Below are 11213 nucleotides of genomic sequence, written 5' to 3'. Positions count from 1 at the left end.
AGGAGACAAGCCAAACATTTCAGCATTTTTGCCATTACTATGACCTTATGACTAATTCCTCTAAAACATATGGCTCATGCACTATGGGTCGGGGGTTCTTTTGAAAGCAGGCTGAAAGTTTTGCGGGGAAATAATATATATATATGTGTATTCTTTTTACCTTTTAAAGGTTTTTCAGTAGCACATGATAAAAAATACATTTAGAAGCAGCATGAGAAAGTACTCGAATGCCCTAGCCTTTCATTTTGAAAATGATTTCCTTGATTATGTTGGTTTTCCACTTTTGTCTCAGTCCAGAGCAGTAGCAGGGGGACAAAATAAGCTTTTTCATTCCCCTGCGAGTTTGGATGTACCTTTCCAAATTGCAAATAGCAGGCCAGTCGTGAAGGGACGGAGCACACGCGGGCGACAGAGAGAGCACCGTGTTAATTTTCTAATGTTCATGTACAGCTGCACTGAACCTTTCCGGTCATTACAATTATCCATGTAAAAAGTACATGAACAATTCTAATGCCCCTCCTGCTGTAGCAGCTGTAATTTTCTTTGCCCTATTACAGTCAGTAATGAAAAATCCACTTAGACAGCTCAACCTCTCTTTTAGGCCTCCATCAAAATGAGCAAATGGTTTCTCTTTATGGCAAAAACATACCTCTAAATGCCTATGTGTGTGTGTGTGTGTGTGTGTGTGTGTGCGTGCCTGCTGTGACTTGAGAATGTGAATCATTAAAGGAATAGAAAATTATGAGGAAATTGGACTCGGGAAACAATAAAGTACCTTTCCACTTTGATTTGCCTCATCTGGGTGGATGGAGAAGATGATTATTGTGCTTTTAAAAAGAACCAAGAAAAGACCCATTTCATGCTCAAATCAAAGTTTTCAAGGGCTTTAGGTTCATGTATAAAAGTTTTCCATGTACTATGTATATGCACTTAGCTGTGATGAAATGTATTGTATTTTTCAATTCAGTTCTGCCTTATTTGTATAGCACAAGTTTGCATTCGTAGTTATATCAAGGAGTTTTATACTGTATTATACGATTTGTAATACACAATAAAAAATATTGTATTTTGAATCTGTTAAATAAGAGAATGTCAGACATTTATTTTCCAACAATAATTACAGTGATACATCCCATATGCACATCTTTTCTTCTTCATTGTCTGCCTCATCTGCCTTCATACCACCCATCTCCCTACCGCCCTGCTCTGTCACACCAACCCTCGGCATGTCCTCCTTCACTTTCCTCCTGCCTGGCAGCTCCATCTTCAACATCTTTTTGTGCAGCATATCTACTGTCCCTCCTCTGCACATGCTCAAACCATGCCACTCTAAATTTGTCTCCAATACACACATGAAATTTAAAGAAAGGAAAAAATCATACACCTTTAATGAGGATTTTTTTTATTGTTCACAAGAAAGTAAAACCAGACACTCAAAGTACAGCAGTGCAGAAATATTTGCAGCTGAATGTTATAAATTCACTATTTACTGCATAAAAACTTTTATAATTTATGTCAAATATGGTAAAGGCACTTCTTATACAGTGTATAAAATGTTAAACTCTTTATTTTTTATGGAAAGATAATTATTGAAGTAACAATAACTGATGTATCTAATCTCATTAAAAAATCGAAGTCATCTACCTGTCAACTTGACTCTCTCCCTGCTGTGTTAGTTAAAGCCTGTCTTCCCTCGTTAGCACCTCTCATAACCAATATTATTCATTCCTCCCTGAACACTGGAATTGTTCCTGAAGCACTGAAAAAGGCTTCTGTTATCCCAATTCTCAAAAATCTTCGCCCTATATCAAATCTCCCCTTTATTTCAAAAATTCTTGAAAAAGTTGTCGCCGCCCAGCTTCATTTACATCTCAATGACCATAATCTTTATGAACAATTTCAATCTGGTTTCCGCCCCAATCATAGCGCAGAAACTGCTCTGTTAATAATTACCAATGACCTTCTGATGGCAGCTGATTCTGGTCTCCTATCCATCCTCATCCTTCTTGATCTTAGTGCGTCGTTTGATACCATTTCTGACATTATTTTCCTGAACCGGTTAGCTTCCATTGGTATTAGTCATACCCCCCTTGCCTGGTTTACCTCCTATCTCTCAGACCGCACTCCAATTTAAATCCCATTCTTCAACTCTCTATCCGGTTTCTGCTGGTGTGCCCCAGGGTTCAGTATTAGGGCCTCTTTTATTCATTATTTATATGCTCCCTCTTGGTCATATATTCCAAAAATATAATATAAATTTTCACTGTTATGCTGATGACACCCAGCTCTACCTTTCTTCTAAACCCAATTCATCCCTCCCACCTACCTCCCTCTCAAACTGTCTTATTGAGATTAGATCCTGGTTCTCCTCCAGTTTTCTCAAACTTAACAGTAACTGAAGTTTTACTTGTTGGTACACCATCTATCTTAACCAAATCCCACAGTTTTTCCATTAACATTGAAAATTCTCCTACCCTTCCCTCCCCTCAGGTTAAGAGTTTGGGTGTCATACTTGATAATACTCTTTCATTCCAGTCTCACATTAATTACATAACCCGGTCTGCTTACTTCCATTTACGTAATATTAACCGACTCCTTCCCTTCCTTACTCCCCATGCTGCTGCCATCCTTGTCCATAGTCTTATTACGTCCTGTACTGATTACTGTAATTCCCTCCTATTTGGTCTCCCTAAAAGGTCCCTTCATAAACTCCAACTTCTTCAAAATTCTGCAGCTTGGGTCATAACTTGCACTCTGTTAAGAGCTCATATTACCCCAGTTCTTCAGCAGCTTCACTGGTTGCCCGTAGAAGCCAGGATAAATTTTAAAATCTTACTTCGTACATACAAGTGTATCCATAAATCTGCTCCTTCATATTTGTGTGACCTGCTCCATATCACCACTGTTTCCCGCCTTCTCAGATCATCATCTGCTATTCATCTTACTGTTCTGTCCTCACACGTTATCACTATGGGGAACAGAGCTTTCAGTCGCTCTGCTCCTCGTCTCTGGAACTCTCTTCCTCCTGCACCAAGAAATATTGACTCCCTTTCCGTTTTTAAGACACAGCTTGTAATTTTAACTTATTTTATGTATTTTATGACTACTGTTCCTTTTATTATTTTTGTTTTTTGTAAGGTGACCTTGGGTTTCTGAAAGGCGCCCTCAAATAAAATGCATTATTATTATTATTATTATTATTATTATTATTATTATTATTATTATTACTACTATGGAAGAAAAAACTCACAAAGAAGAGGAAATTGTAGCGCATTAGAGTAAACGCTGCAGTGTCATTGACTACTACAAACTCTGGGGATTAGGTTTTAATTAAATTATGTAAATAATTTATCTATTTTTTTTTATTTCCTAACAATGTACAAGACATTAGTTGGAACAATAATTGTCAGTATATGTTATTGTTAATACATTTTGATGGGATAATTCTGGGCTTTTCTCATATCATTATTATTATTATTATTATTATTATTATTATTATTATTATTATTAAGTTTTTAAGTTTATTTTTCTTTTTATTTCTTGAGCAGTAGTTTTGATTATAAGTTGATTCATAGTTTTATTATTTTGTTTTGATTTTTTCACTTTTCTGTTTTAGTATTATAATTATTGGTTATGCAGTCTCTGAGTCTGACTCTCTGATTCTTTGTGTTGTAGTTTACTGTAGCATCCAGTGTGTTTTTCTGTGTTTAGCTGAGTGCTAGCGTCTCATCTCTGTCTAGTTATTTACTTCCTGTTTTATTTTTTTAGTTGTTTGTCTCTTGTGCTTTTGCTATAGTTTAATTTCCTTGTGTCTTGTTACCCTCATATTTCCCATCTCTCTGATTGCCTCCTGTGTGCATTTAAAGCCTCAGTTTGTGTATGGTTTGCTCTCAGTCTATGTTCCTGTGGTGTTTTCGTCTGTTCTTTAGGACTTTGTTATCTTGTCCTCTGGATTCTCAACAGTTCACTTTTTGTTTATTCCATCACAGTTTTAGATTTTCTTTCTGTCTTTCGTTTTTTGAGCAGGGAGACAAACTAATAAGTAGCTAGTAATGTTGTAAATGTTTATTTAGGTTGAGGTTGTAAATAAATTGATGAAAAATGTCATGGGATTAAAATTAAGTGAAAAGTATTACAATCATTATATTTCATGCAGAACCTGAGACAGTTTTACACACAATAGTTATTTCCTATTGTTCACTTCTAGAGACCATTTTTGGTTCTTTTTCATAAGATAAGATAAGATAAGATAAGATAACCTTTATTAGTCCCACACATGGGACTAATGGGCTGGTATGTGTCTTTGTTTGTAGTTATTAAGAATGAATTCAGTTGATTTTGTGAGCATCTCCAGCAGCACCCTGTCTATTCTGAATACGAGTTACTACCATCAGGACGCAGGCTACCACCTTTGCAAATTTCTGATTGCTCTGACATCTTTTGTACCTACTTTTATAACTAATTTAACCAAATCTAGCTTATATGTAGTGATGCTTCGAGCCTTGTTAATACATATAATGTCTGTAAATGTGATGTAAGATTTTTTGTGGTTGTATTTAACTGAAAGTTGCCGCATGCACAAAAATTAGTTTTTGAAAAGATAATAGACGTTACTGATAATAATATAAAAAGTCCAGCATGTGTGTAGTGGTTTTAAAATAAGCTATGCAATTAAACTAGATAATAATTAATGCAACATAAATATTTATGTTAATTTGATGAGCGCATATTAATTAATTTCACACAATTTCTACATTATATCTCACAGCGAAGTTATAAAACGGTGTGAAAAGACTGTACTAATTCTGGAGATGTCGCAATTAAGCAGAAACAATGAACCCAGACTTTGACCTCATTCTGATGACTTAGGTAAATGATGGTTAACCAGACTTAATGGGGGAGCGTACTTAAGAGGCAAGTCTGAAAGAGTGCAGACAAACGATTGACAGGCCTACAATACGGCTGGCCTTTCTCTACATCCTGTCCTCTACTACCAAGCCATTACTAACATTTAAATAGAGCTGGATGTACTTGAGAAGCAGGACTTAAAAAAAAAAAAAGAAGAAGCAAGGGAACCATATAAAGAGCTGAATGAATGATTTTGCTGTGACAAGAAAGAGAATTGTTCTCTCCCCCCACTTGTCCTCAGAAACGAGTCGGTCTGACAAGCTGGCCATTAGGAAGGTAATTTAACAAGCTGAGTAGAGTGCTTTTGCGGCTCCCTTACACCTCTTGAACATCATCAAGCCTTTTTCTGTACCCCCAGATAATATTAAGAAAATACACATCCTGGAAAAGACTACAGATGATGACAAATGACAGCCAATGTATCAAGCATATGTCCTGCTCAGATCAACACAGATCTTTGAAATCAGTGACTCTCACGCCAGTGAGTCAGTCAGTTGTCAGCCAGCTGTTGAGGGCTTGTGCACTGCCACTGAGTTAGTGTTATGGTTTATTCATGAAGGAGATTACTGCACTTGATCTTGATGTGATTTGGTTGCATTTTCAGGTGAAAACAGTGGAGTCATGCATGTTATCGGGATGTTAATTTATAGGTACGAACACCTGTTTGTGCATGCCTTTATGTGTGTGCGTGCGTGTGTTTATTGGCTGACTTAATGGCTTTAATTCATGAGGCAGAGTACGAAATGAAAGGTCACCATCAGGAAACCACGGGGACGAGAAGGAAATAAGAGGAAATGAAGTCCATCACAGGAGAATTACATGGTATGGAGATTGCATAGAGACAGACAGAAAGAAAATACAGACAAAAAACAGGAAGTGGTTAATGTAGCTCTCATCTTAGAGGATATTTTTGTATATTTTGTGGATGTTTTCAGACAAGGCTGGAAGAGAATTAGAGCTCAACATGAAAGACCTTTTGTGAGTGTGAATCCAAAACACACACAGACCCACACACACACAGACACACATTACTCTGATTTACATTAATTTTCTAGACACTAACTGTACCCGTAAATCAAGATGTTATGCCTTAAATTTATACAATGATGACTTACATCTTCTCCCAAACAGAGTGGCGTGCCCATGCAATCTGACTGTGTAATACAAGCACACAAACATTTTAGTTCAAATTACAAAGTCTTCAAAACCACATACCTCCAAAGAGTATCCATAGGTAAAAAGGTAGCCTTTATATGTGCCTGTGTAGATGCTCACTGACATGCCTCAGTCTCAAGCTGTCACAAATTTAGTTAAAACCTCTCAGCAGTCCACTGTCAAGCACTGAATACCATTTAGTGCTGTTTTATACAGTGGAGCATCAATCTTGTCAATACATATTTTTAAAGTTTTGTTTTTTAAAACTAACCATGTGCTTTAACCCAAACCAAAGCAAAAACAGCTAAAGCAAACAAAGCTCCCACTTGGGATTGAAACTGTAGTTTTCAGTGTTGTGATTCACAAGAACTTGAACATGACATTCATTTGATGTTAATGCAGCCAAACGGGAAAGAAGAAAACTCAAAGACATGTCTGTTTTTTAAAACCTTTACAGGGAAATGAATATGTTTTCTGCTGCTGATAACATAACTGCTAAAATCTTTTATGTGAGCCTGGTTTTGCTATCTATTAGCCTTAGACATAAATGACTAACCCTTCCTTATCCAAACCCTGGCCTAAAACTAATAATATTCTGAATCACTGCCAAGGCATATTAAAGCTGCTGGGTTTTTACTTAAATTTACATTAATTTTCATTTCAAAACAACAAACCACAGGAGTGAGAGTGAGGAGATGTTGTTGTGGTTAGCTGCAACTGCAACCCACCACCCAGCCTTTACTTTATATTATTGACGTGTTATTTTGTGCTTTTATATTCTCTTCATCCTCCATCATCTCTTTATCCAGCTTGTTCTTTCCCTTTCTTCTTTTTCTTCTTTCTGCTCCTTTTTCTTTCTTGCCATTACATTCCCCTCTAAGACTATTAAAACATGTGCTGTGTGTATTCTGGGCAATTTTCAGTGACAGGGAATAATTTAGCAACAGCTTATTATGTTTTTGGACCACACTGCAGCACAATTTAAAGCTTGCTTTAGGCAACACTGCATTCCTTTTTCTTTCCAAAAAGTAGCCTTTTGTATTGCAACTATAATACAAAAGTTTCAATAATAAAATAGAGACTTTGTACTGTAACTGCAACAAAATTGTTATAAACGATCGAATATTCTGAAAAAAAATTGCACCTTGCCATTATTATCTATTCAAGGAGTGACTGATTCATATTCATACATTCTGATGTTATCAAACAAAAATATCATATTTTCAGTGCGTTTTTTTCCCCCTGCTTCTTTCTGTAATGTTGTTTATTGGCCTCATATTGATTTAATGTTTCCTAGGAAAGTCTGGAAAAGTGAATTAAAAACTCTGATTAAGCTGCAATTGTTGACCTATTAAGTGTTGCAAAAATTGCAAAGCCAAAACCTCTAAAGTTGATTATACTGGGTTTTTTTTTTGTTCTTATTATTTCTTAGTTATTGCTGTGATCTCAGTGGAACAGCACCACAACTCTACAGGAATGAGAATGTTGCTCTGACATGCTGACATGCAGCTTTTTTCTGTGTGATGTATGCATTTTAAAAAATGAGGCCGTTGCTATAGATAAAGCAGAACTTTTTAAATAGGAAAGAAACAGAAGGAACCTCAGCAGCCGAAGGATCCGTTTTCCAGGACAGACAGACAGAATGCCTACATTACAGGTATATATATTGATAGTTTGTGTGTTGTTTTAAACATGAGACTTCCTCCCACTGCTAAACAGCTATGGGAGTAAATCTCCTTCAAATAAAATCTAAAACATCTACAGTGTTCAACTTTGCGGATTCCTTAAAATTTTATCTAATGCCCATCGTCAAGTAAAGAACTCAATTTGTGCAATAATTTAGTCTCACGCCTTTGTTTACTGCAGTGGGAGAAAATAATTATTTGATCCTCCCCTGCTGAATTTGTAAGTTTGCTCACTGATAATGAAACAAGCAGTATCTGATTTTTATGGCAGTTTCATTTTATTGGAGAGAGACAGAATATCAACAAAAACACAGCATTAAAGTTTTACATTGGTAAATGGACTGATTCTTATATAGTGCTTTTCTACTCTCCCAGAGTACCCAAAGCGCTGTATACCACATGCCTCATTCACACCCACTCATACAAGCACTTCTAAACTCAAGTGCAAACTAACCAACATTCACACACGAAAGTGGAAAATCGAGGTCTTTGGCATCAACTGGACCTGCCGTGTTTGGAGGAAGAGAAATGCTGAGTATGACCCAAAGAACACCATCCTGGCAGTCAAGCACAGATGGGGAAACACATTGCATTTAAAGGTTGTTTTCTGTTAAGGGTACAGGTCAACTCCATCACGTTTAGGTCATGCACTGTAAAATCTTGGACAAAACCTTCTTCTCTCAGCGAGAACACTGAATGATAATAACCCAGAACATATCCACAAGGTAACAAATAACTAACACATCACAGATCACAGTCCTGTACAAAATCTGTGGAAGGAGCAAAGGCTTTGAGTTGCCAAGTAGCAAGTGGAGTTTCTGTAAAGAGGAGTGGGCCAAAACCCTCCTGAGATGTGTGCAAACCTGGTGACCAACTACGGGTTTGCCCACCTAACACTCAGTCTTGTTTTCCTTTAGGATTAAGTACTTATTTCACTCTGTGGCATGCAAATCATTTCATAACTTTTACCTCATGTCTGTTTTCTAGCTTTTTTGATTGATATTTTGTCTCTGTCCATTAAAATAAAATTCTGTGCATTTCTTTGTAATAAATAATTATTTCCCCGACTCTATGCTCAGTGTTACAGCCTCAAGCAGTTTTCCGTGCAATGCCACCTTTTCTCACAGTAAAATACTGAAACATACAGTCGTTGTTATTTTCAGTGTTTTAATTCGAAATGTTTCCTTTTATTTAAATGATTTAAAAACAATCTTCTACTTTGCTGTCGCATGACTGCAGGCTCATGCTTCAGCACCTGTAAGGTACCACTGATCAGCGTCCCCTGTTGGGATTTTTTTAGTATGTGTTTCTATGGTGAGTCACAACTTTCATGGTGAGTTGTTACCACGAAAGAGCGATGAATGACAGATTGAAAGAAGCAGGGACTACCTACGCTTGGAGATCATGGAGGATGTCGCTGATGGCTGTGTCAGTCACCTTGTTGTTCAAGGTCTGTCTTTAATTGTAATAATTTCTATTAGTAGTCAACAGTTGCCATAGCTACATCACGACTTTACACAAGAAAAAATAATCTGCGTAGCTCACTAACCTTTTAACTAATGCATATTCCTTTCAGTTTATTCCTTCTAGTTTCTGCTTAAGTTTTAACAAACTTGCATGTTGTTGTATATATAATGTTTGTGTTCAGCTAGACTGCATGTGGAAGTTACTCTCACTCACACACACATCTGCACTAAACTACTGCAAGTAGGGACCAGCAGGTTTATGTTGCTGCTCAGGGAAAAATTATTCCAACAGTGAAAAATAGTAATTAATTTATGCACATTCACACACATTAGAGACAAGTCTTGGATTTGGACGGGGACATTTTCAAGTCTTATTAATGGAGCTGATCGGAAATGACCCAGCTGGCCGCTATGTATTGCTCACCCATTATCATGCATTATCACACTCTTGCAAATGTCTTGCCCCATCATCATGTTAGTTTTTCTATTGAACGCAGTGCTGCCTAAAATTTAAATCTACCATCTAATGGATCATTTATTTTACCATTAGTAGTAGTCATTAGGTATTATTTTCTGCTTGTGTTTTTCAGCATTTTAACACAGGCCGCAGGTAAATATTTATTTTTGGGGGGTGGTTGATAAGGGATTTTCTCCAGATTTTGAGGACGTGTTCATTCTTAGTTTGCCCAAGTTGGAACAAAAGTGAAACGGCTTCAAAATTCTATAACTTACAGCTGGCTATTCAAAAAAGATGTAACTATGTAGTCCCCATATTTATTTGTAGTCTTTTATATTCCTACAGCCTTCCATCCTGCTTACATCTATTCAATTCAATCATCTGTTAAGAAAACTCAGATGCCTCTCACTCTGAAATCTGATTTGATGAGCCTAGAGGCAGTGTCGAGGAGAATGGGGGGGGGGGCAAGAAGTTTGAAGGAACTATAATAAGGATGGAAAGAGGAAGTAGAAAAAGCTGAGAAGAGATTGAGGGAGAGGTGTTTGGTGTAGATGAATAGGGAGTGAGGGCTCGTGACAAAGCAACAGGAAGGCAAAGAGGAGAATGGGTTTGAATTGCATGTGTTTATGGAGAAAGCATCTGAGTGAATTCATGTAAATGCATCTAGCAGATGATGACACTGTTGTCGGTTTCTCTTCATTTAATTAGCAGTTTCATCAGCTTGTGGAGAATTTAACGCTGTTAGATAGATGCATATTTAAATTGGAGTAAGCTGTCTAGCACTTGGTTTTTGAAGCAGGACTGATTTGTCATGATTTTTTATTAAATGTAGACTCCCAGGACAAAATCCAGCTTTAGATCTGGAGACACACTGAGATACTTCTGGCTTTCAGTGTCAACTCAGGACATTTTTAGGCAGGGTGTCCACATTTATATTACAGGGAGTGCAGAATTATTAGGCAAATGAGTATTTTGTCCAAATCATCCTCTTCATGCATGTTGTCTTACTCCAAGCTGTATAGGCTCGAAAGCCTACTACCAATTAAGCATATTAGGTGATGTGCATCTCTGTAATGAGAAGGGGTGTGGTCTAATGACATCAACACCCTATATCAGGTGTGCATAATTATTAGGCAACGTCCTTTCCTTTGGTAAAATGGGTCAAAAGAAGGACTTGACAGGCTCAGAAAAGTCAAAAATAGTGAGATATCTTGCAGAGGGATGCAGCAGTCTCAAAATTGCAAAGTTTCTGAAGCATGATCATTGAACAATCAAGCGTTTCATTCAAAATAGTCAACAGGGTCGCAAGAAGCATGTGGAAAAACCAAGGCGCAAAATAACTGCCCATGAACTGAGAAAAGTCAAGCGTGCAGCTGCCAAGATGCCACTTGCCACCAGTTTGGCCATATTTCAGAGCTGGTAAAGGGCAGAGAGCTCCAGTCCGACTCAGACGCCAGCAAGGTGGAGGTGGAGTACTGGTTTGGGCTGGTATCATCAAAGATGAGCTTGTGGGGCCTTTTCGGGTTGAGGATGGAGTCAAGC

The sequence above is a fragment of the Mchenga conophoros genome, linkage group LG12 (assembly GCF_057382185.1).
Source record: "Mchenga conophoros isolate Kocher_MC1m ecotype Shallow Benthic linkage group LG12, M_conophoros_male_GT1.1, whole genome shotgun sequence".
Classification (NCBI taxonomy): Eukaryota; Metazoa; Chordata; class Actinopteri; order Cichliformes; family Cichlidae; genus Mchenga; species Mchenga conophoros.
The sequence above is the reverse complement of the archived record's forward strand: the minus strand, read 5'-3'. Positions refer to the sequence as shown.